Below are 9,002 nucleotides of genomic sequence, written 5' to 3' on the forward strand. Positions count from 1 at the left end.
ATTGTGTTGTTTTTGTCGTAAACTGGGGTCCGACGGTTAAAAAATAGACAGATATTCCGAGGTATCCTTAAAAGGCAGCTTGGATGCTTTTATTTTCTGCAGTTTAGACTTCTTCTATAACCTATTTTTGAAAGCAAAACAGCAAGTTCATTGATTTAACGAGGCAGGGTTATTTGAAACAATTTATTCAATAAATATTTGTGAGAGGTCATTCCTTCTCCTGAGTTTGCTTCCTATTTATGTCTAGTGTACACCCCTACTGTCCAAAAGCATGTCCCTACTGTCCCCCCCCCCATATGGATTTGGAGAGTTGTTGCCACGTCCCAGTGGTGGAAGTATCATATAATATGAAAGAGGGCATTCAATTATACTACAATGATCAATTAGGAGGCCGAAGCCCTAAAGGAAGTGATGCAATAGGTGACTGAGGCGAGAACATTTAAGTAAACTGTACCTTGGGGTCTCTTATATATCAAAGGGGGTTTCAAAGGACGCATATACGCTTCAACCTGTGGCTCCAGCCCTACAGGAAATGACTCAGCAAGTGCTCCATCTCGTTGCACCTGCACCCAGCGGATCGCTTGCAAGATTTTGGCCTGAAGTTCTTCCCAGACCTATACCCTAACAGTCCAACATGCATATCTGAGAATCAGGCCTCTCTTCAATAATGACAAAATGTTATGAGAGAAATACAGATTCACTTTTTGTTATCTCATAAGCGGCGTGGTGCCGGCTCCTTTTGACCTTTTGACCCCAGACTTCAAAGACGTGGCCACAGGCCAGCTGTGTCTACACACATTAAGTCACAAATGTACACCTCCATCCCGCAAAAAATGGGGCCTAGAAACTAACCTCTGTCTTATGTACAGTGACTGTACTGTTGGAGGTCACGCCCCTTTTCCGGCCTTTTTGAGATAGCTAGGGATGCTAAAATGTTTACACACATTTCCCGGGGCCCCGAGAACAACATATCCAAGATTTGTAGTTCTAGCCCATAGAGAAAAAAAGTTTTCCCAAATGGACTGTCATTTGGACAAAGCCCCTTCAGATGTGTTGCCTGCGAGACCTAATGGTTCAGAATGTGGTGGAAAAACAGTTTTTGAGATAGGAAGGTCCTAACGCCCTGAAATTTGAATACCATATTCTAGGGCCTAACTGGGACCCCCGCACCGAAACTTGGCCCGGTCGGACCCCGAGTGCAGGAAGGGGGGGCCTGGACTTTCATAATCTTCGCTCGGTGAATGTAAAGGATGTTTGGTCTGATGTTATGACGAAGAATCATAATGTGAATGGGAATATTCTATTAATGTCTTGATATCATCTTTCGTCTCAACACTTCTGCTGCAGCCGCTTAAAGTCTCACTCCGAGAACCTTAAAATATGAATCAATCCATTAGAAATATGAAAATATCTTCCGGTCGTGCAACAGGGCAAACAAGGTGTCCTTTGACATCTACGTTTCGAGACGATTGCAACAGTGCCACACATGATCATATTTGAATATGTTTCGGGGTAGTAATTAGCTGTCGATTTTGGAGGCCTTTATCAATAATGACCAGCTATAGATTTGCTTCCCGAAGCTGAGTCCAAGGAGATCAAGCTCGCCCTCTTGCTACACCGAGATCATGTCCTAGACCTAGGTGTACCATGTAAAATACATGTTACCATTAGCTAGAGTGTCATGCTTCGTGTCATTGGACTCAGCTCAACGTGTAGATGCTAAATAACATGTCATTTGTCACAAATTTTTATCGGGAAGCAAATCAATAGCTGCTCATTATTGATTAAGGCCTCCAATTTCGACAGCTAATTACTACCATTAAACATGTTCGAATATGCTCATGTGTGGCACCGTTGCAATCGCCTGGAAGCGTAGATGTTGAAGGACACCTTGTTCGTCCTCCTACGCCACCGGGAAGATATTTACATGCTTCTGATTGACTAATGACTAATTGATTCAGCTATTCCCCCAGAAGTCTGGGGTCAAAAGGTCAAAAGGAGACGGCACCAGCCCCGTTGAAAAAAATAGAATACCACCCAACACACTCAGGAGATTAATGATATTTAAATGATTATGACCATGAAGTCTTTATTTGCATGGGTTTACATTTCGTTCTGTGTAGCATGGAAAAATCGGAGAAACACTCCCATTCAGAATGCATTGGTTTACATTTCGTTCTTTGGAAAACGGTTTTTCTAGTATTAATATTTGAGGGAATATTTTGTTGTTGTTGTTTTATCAGCGAAATGCACCGTGTGCGTGTGTGTGTGTGTTTGTGTGTGTGTGTCTGGATCTGTGTGTGTCTGTGCGTGCGTGTGCGTGTGTGTGCTTGTGTGTGTGTGTGTGCGTGCGTGTGTGTATAACACGCTATTTTATGTTGAAATGCGACGTAATCCAGTGTTCACGAAACGTACACTGTCAACGTATGCTTTTGGCGACTGGGTTGGCTCTCAGATATACGTGTTTCTAACAAGATGATATCATTAAAAGTTACATAAAGTAACAGTTTAATAACACAAACGCAGGAAGCACGTGAGCTGCTAGTTTAGCGAAAGCAGCGTCCCTATTCCTAACAACCTGACGTCGTTGAAACATGCGTGCGAGCCGATCAAATCCTAATTACTATAAAACTAAAGATCAGACAAAATCACTGACTGAAGATTATGCAAGTAAAAAGTATATTTCTCGCTAGAAATGTTATTAGAAACACGTGGTGAATCGGTCTTAAAATATTGCATTTCCCATTCAGATAATAAAGATTAATAAAGATCATACACATTCACTGACTGAAGATTATGTAAGGAAAATGTACATTTCTCGCTAGAAATGTCATTAGAAACGCGTTTAATGGTGTATCTCTCCTAAAATATTGCATTTCCCATTCAGATAATAAAGATTAATATAGGCTACGCCGTGTTCCGGAGCCGCGGGGGATTCTGGGAATTGGGGTTGTCAGTTGACAAAAGGGGCTTTTGTTAACTTGTTTTGTTGTTAGGATTAAGTGGGGTTAATGGGTTCGGGATGTTATGTGGTTGTGTGTTGTTCTATTAACATTGTTCGTGTTCATTGTTGTCGACACCGTCACCGAGAGTGACGTGACCATCGTTTCGTGCAGCTGTTCCGTGTTGAAGTCTCGTTCAATAAAAAACAACTCTCGTTGTCGAGCGTTCAATAAAAACCAACTCTCGTTGTCGAGCGTGCCCCCCCCCCCCCCCCCCCCCTACAAACGTGTCTCTCCCCCCCCCCTCAACAAACGTGTCGCCCCCCCCCTACAATCGTGTCGTCGTCGTCCCCCTCAACAAACCTGTCTCCCCCCCCCCCCCCCCCCCCCCCCGGTCAACAACACAATTTGCCGCGAAAGCCGTGAAACCCAAACCCCGAAACCCGCCTCCACAGCGGCACGCGTGGATACTGTAGGTATAACACGCTATTTTTTACGTTGAAATGCTAAGTATCCAGTGTTCATGGAAACGTACACCGTCAACGTTTTTTCTTGGCGACTGGGTTGGCTCATGATACAACACCCCACTGCCACTGGGGTCAGAACAGTCTCATTGATAACAAATGCACAGAGAAGGATTCACAAATGTACTGCAGTGACTGGGTTTTTACATTGTCGGTGCCGTTTACTACTTTAACGGCACCGATAATCCCAAAACCCAGTCGAAACTAGATGGAAAAAGTGTGTAGTTCAAAACGTGACACAGCTTTTACATCTTCGCCACCTAGAGTTTGTAATGTACGATCATTCGAAAAACCCATGGTATTCCCATAGACATTTGACCTAGGGAACCGTGAGGCTCGGAAGCTGGACTCAGAGGTCGGAACTGCATTCATGTGATTGGCTGAAAACGAGGGAGGCATCTGATTGGCTACAGAGAGTTCCTTGTTGAAAAAAATGCATTTGTGAATCTCAGGCATGCAAACTGGCTCGGGGTGAAAAAGGTGAGAATGATGCGTGAGCTGAGAAAAACACAGACCCACTATAGGGTTCCAGGTTTATACTCCGGGGAGTTTTCTTTTACATTTTTTAATGTATTAGGGTTAGTCACAAGCTAAAAAAAAATTACAGGACTGCGCACAATTACGAACAAAGCATTAATTTATAATGTGCAAGGGCAGCCCCAATAGGTACATAACTTATTACAAAATTAAGAAAGAATATTGAGAAGAATAAAAAGAGGTGGGAGGACAGGGCAATAGGAGTATGCCATTATTTATTTTTCTTCTTGGCCTGGACCAGTGTCTCAAGGGCCCGCTTTCGCTGTTTTGCATGCTGCAATACAGCGACTTCTCTCACCTATATCGACTAGTATGTATCAACACAACTGGTGACCCCGCTGAAAAATTCTCTTTCGGCGCGTTTCCACCTGAGGGTGCGTTCGGTTCGGTTCGCAAAGTTGCGGCACGGTTCGCGTTTCCACTGCCAAAAGTGGGCGTGACATGGGAATAAAAACAAACCGCGAGGTATTATTCTGGACAATGGACGTGTCGCGTAAAACGTTATCTTGGGCGAACAAGGAGGTGGAGCATGGACCTATTAAAGAAGACAATACTTTATTAAAGCATGCAATTGTGATGTAGAACAAAATAAAAAGAAAACAAAGTGCTTGCATGATATTGAAGCCTACAGTGGTGGTTTACCCTTCACTCCCATTGGCTGAATCGATGAGAACGTTTTAGATAATATAAGGTCGCGGGGAGACGAAGCTCTGTTCGTTTGTAGCCTATATTTTATTTACGTGACCATATTTTCGTTATGTTTGTTTTGGGAATCAGTTCTCGTCGTTCACCTTCGGGATGTTTACGTAGCTGCCGCGGCGATCGACATCCGGCCTACCATGAGGGTACTGTCGGCGGTGGAAACGCTCGGTGGAAACGAGGCATTTAAAGGCTCCGCTGGGCTCACGCTTGGCCGTTTCAGATGGTAGGCGACTTTCCGCTCGCGCTGTCGGTTGGCCACGCGGCTTCACGAGCGCGCGCATGCGTTCGACGAGCACGGAAGCGACAGTTCCACGGGAGTGCGCCCACTTGTCGTGCCGCCTGACAGAATGCTGCGCCTCCTCTCTGTCCGCTCGCCTCTCCATTGAGAATGTATTAGCAGGCGCTACAAGGACCCCCCCCCCCCCCCCCCCCAAATGTTTTCTCAACGGATCTCCACGAATCACACAAGTGGTCAATTTTGTCTTCAAAACGGCGAATTTCGCCGAAAGGTGACTAGTTTGCATGCCTGGAATCTAGCCCAAGCCATGTGCCGTGTTCCAATATCCATACTATCCGTACTTACTAGCCTAAGTTTGAGTATAGGGCGTTCCGATTCAGATCGGGCGTTAAAGAGTTCACCGGTCAAAGCAGGATGTTTATTGCGCGGGAGGAGCCGCGGCGGCAGTCGTGATCTTAATTTCCGGTTAGTGCACCACGGAGTATTCGATTTGGAACAACAATGACATCTGAAAATTAGCGCACTAAGTGAGTGCGGATAGTGTACTTCGTTTAAGTGTACTCATGGAAGTATGGATATTGGAACACGGCAATGGACATATTATAGAATGGACACCGGATTCCAAAATGGTGCCCATTCATTCCTATGTAAACTGCTCAATGGCGCAGGGCAACATCAAGGAGAGATATGCTTCCGCATCTTGGGAGCCTAGCCACGCCCTAGTTCATGACGTACCGGATGCAGAAATATTCTTGTTCTTTAGCACCCCCCTCAACAAACCAGCGCAAGGCAGGTACGGTCCCCGCCCTCAACAACTGAGCGCAAGGCCGGTACGGTCTTCTCTCTCCCCCCCCCCCCCCCCCCCCCCCCTCAACAACTTCAAGAGACCCCCACAAAGATGGAATCATAACTCGAACCCTGGCTGAATGGAAGCATAAGTTAACTTCATAAATATGAATTATTGCTGCATATAACATATAACACCAACAACGTAGTAAATCTATGTAGGCCTAGAAAAAAATACAGTTCAATGTTATTGCTTAAGAAACAGATTCCTTCCAACTATTTCCTAAAAATGCAATCAATAATACAAATAAATGGTAACATATCGATCAACAATGAGGTTGGAGTAGCCCACCCACATAAATAATTGCAATACACCAACATAGTTAACTGCAATACAAACAAGCAAATAAAAAAATAAATACTAACACAACGGAAATGTTTATTAGGCTATTAACAATATTATAACAATTATACCGTAATGCACCCGTTCTTTGTCTTTGGATCTTTTGAATAAATGGATCAATAAATGGTATATGCAATGATCGCAAGCAGAGGAACGTCATTTAGCAGCAGCTGAACCAGTCTAAAAACTCCTTTATCACTAAAACACTTTTAGTGATAAAAAGTCAGCACAGTGCCTAAAGTCATTCATGATAAAGGTGCCATGGCATGAAAATCACACTTTATGAGGTTTTCTAACATAAATATGAGTTCCCCTAGCCTGCCTATGGTCCCCAAGTGGCTAAAACTTGCGTTTGGTTTAAAACGAGAACTAGGTGTTCTGCTCGCCTTTGAAAAAAACGGAGGCTCAAGCGCGCTGATTTGGAATGTGTTTTCCTATGTCGTCACACTGCAGTAAGCTCCTCCCCTATGGAGGTAGATTTGTGTCTTTATTATGCAATAAAAAATAATAGGTTTGAGAGCAAAACTTTCCACACTGCAATCAAAAAATAGGTTTGAGAGCAAAACTTTCCACACTGCAATCAAAAAATTGATTTGAGAGCTAAACTATCGACACTGCAATCAAAACAATTTTTATTGCAAGATAAATTAATGTGATAAAAAAAATATTAATGGGAATCCAAAAGTTTTGTTTGCAAACCCAAAAGTTTTGTTTGCAAATCCAAAAGTTTTGTTTGCGAATCCAAAAGTTTTGTTTGCGAATCAAAAAGCTTTGCTTGCGAATCCTAAAGTTTTGCTTGCGAATCCAAAAGCTTTGCTTGCTGTTGAGCTGAATCTGGGGGGGCGGGACCTACGCCGAAAGATGTAAGACACGTCTCTATTGGCCAGTCTCGATCGGAGTGAAAGCTTGGCAACATCCACAGTTAGTAACGAGAGAGGGAGTTCTATTTCATGTAGGCTACGCCGTCTAGGCTTCGCCTTATGAGCTTGTCCCTTGCGCGCGCTTGCGCGCCCTGAATATCCCGTAGGCCTCCCTGTCAGCCGACAAGGAGACCATGGCAGAGGAGAGCAGGGCGATGTTGTTGACCGCCGCCGCGGATTGAGAGGCACAAACGAACACCCTGTCCGTCAGGCCGACAATCTGCTTCTGGAGGCGGTCGGGACTCGGGGGGCAGCGGCTTTTCGGATGTTGCCAAGCTGTCACTCCGATCCAGACTGGCCAATAGAGACGTGTCTTACATCTTTCGGTGTAGGTCCCGCCCACTATGGAGGTAGATTTGTGTCTTTATTATGCAATCAAAAATAATAGGTTTGAGAGCAAAACTTTCCACACTGCAATCAAAAAATTGGTTTGAGAGCAAAACTTTCCAAACTTCAATCAAAAAATAGATTTGAGAGCAAAACTAACGACACTGCAATCAAAAACATTTTTATTGCAAGATAAATTAATGCGATAAAAAAAATATTAATGGGAATCCAAAAGTTTTGTTTGCAAACGCAAAAGTTTTGTTTGCAAATCCAAAAGTTTTGTTTGCGAATCCAAAAGTTTTGTTTGCGAATCAAAAAGCTTTGTTTGCGAATCCTAAAGTTTTGCTTGCGAATCCAAAAGCTTTGCTTGCTGTTGAGCTGAATCTCGTGGGCGGGACCTACGCCGAAAGATGTAAGACACGTCTCTATTGGCCAGTCTCGATCGGAGTGACAGCTTGGCAACATCCACAGTTAGTAACGAGAGAGGGAGTTCTATTTCATGTAGGCTACGCCGTCTAGGCTTCGCCTTATGGGCTTGTCCCGTGCGCGCGCTTGCGCGCCCTGAAAATTCCGTAGGCCTCCCTGTCAGCCGACAAGGAGAACATGGCAGAGGAGAGCAGGGCGATGTTGTTGACCGCCGCCGCGGATTGAGAGGCACAAACGAACACCCGTCAGGCCGACAATCTGCTTCTGGAGGCGGTCGGGGGGCAGCGGCTTTTCGGAAGTTGCCAAGCTGTCACTCCTTTTGAGACTGGCCAATAGAGACGTGTCTTACATCTTTCGGCGTAGGTCCCGCCCACGAGATTCAGCTCAACAGCAAGCAAAGCTTTTGGATTCGCAAGCAAAACTTTAGGATTCGCAAACAAAGCTTTTTGATTCGCAAACAAAACTTTTGGATTCGCAAACAAAACTTTTGGATTTGCAAACAAAACCTTTGGGTTTGCAAACAAAACTTTTGGATTCCATTAATATTTTTTTTATCACATTAATTTATCTTGCAATAAAACATTTTTTGATTGCAGTGTCGATAGTTTTGCTCTCAAATCAATTTTTTGATTGCAGTGTGGAAAGTTTTGCTCTCAAACCTATTTTTTGATTGCAGTGTGGAAAGTTTTGCTCTCAAACCTATTATTTTTGATTGCATAATAAAGACACAAATCTACCTCCATAGCCCACGAGATTCAGCTCAACAGCAAGCAAAGCTTTTGGATTCGCAAGCTAAACTTTAGGATTCGCAAACAAAGCTTTTTGATTCGCAAACAGAACTTTTGGATTCGCAAACTAAACTTTTGGATTTGCAAACAAAACTTTTGGGTTTGCAAACAAAACTTTTGGATTCCCATTAATATTTTTTTTATCACATTAATTTATCTTGCAATAAAACATTTTTGGATTGCAGTGTCGATAGTTTTGCTCTCAAATCTATTTTTTGATTGCAGTGTGGAAAGTTTTGCTCTCAAACCTATTATTTTTGATTGCATAATAAAGACACAAATCTACCTCCATACTCCCCTTACTCTGCCTGGCCCGCCCAGAGACTTGGCCCGCCAATGAGACACGACCGTGCGAGCGCCACGCGCGCGCGCACGCGCGCGCGTGTGTGTGTGTGTGTGTGTGTGTGTG

This window comes from Gadus morhua, chromosome 15, assembly GCF_902167405.1.
Source record: "Gadus morhua chromosome 15, gadMor3.0, whole genome shotgun sequence".
NCBI lineage: Eukaryota > Metazoa > Chordata > Actinopteri > Gadiformes > Gadidae > Gadus > Gadus morhua.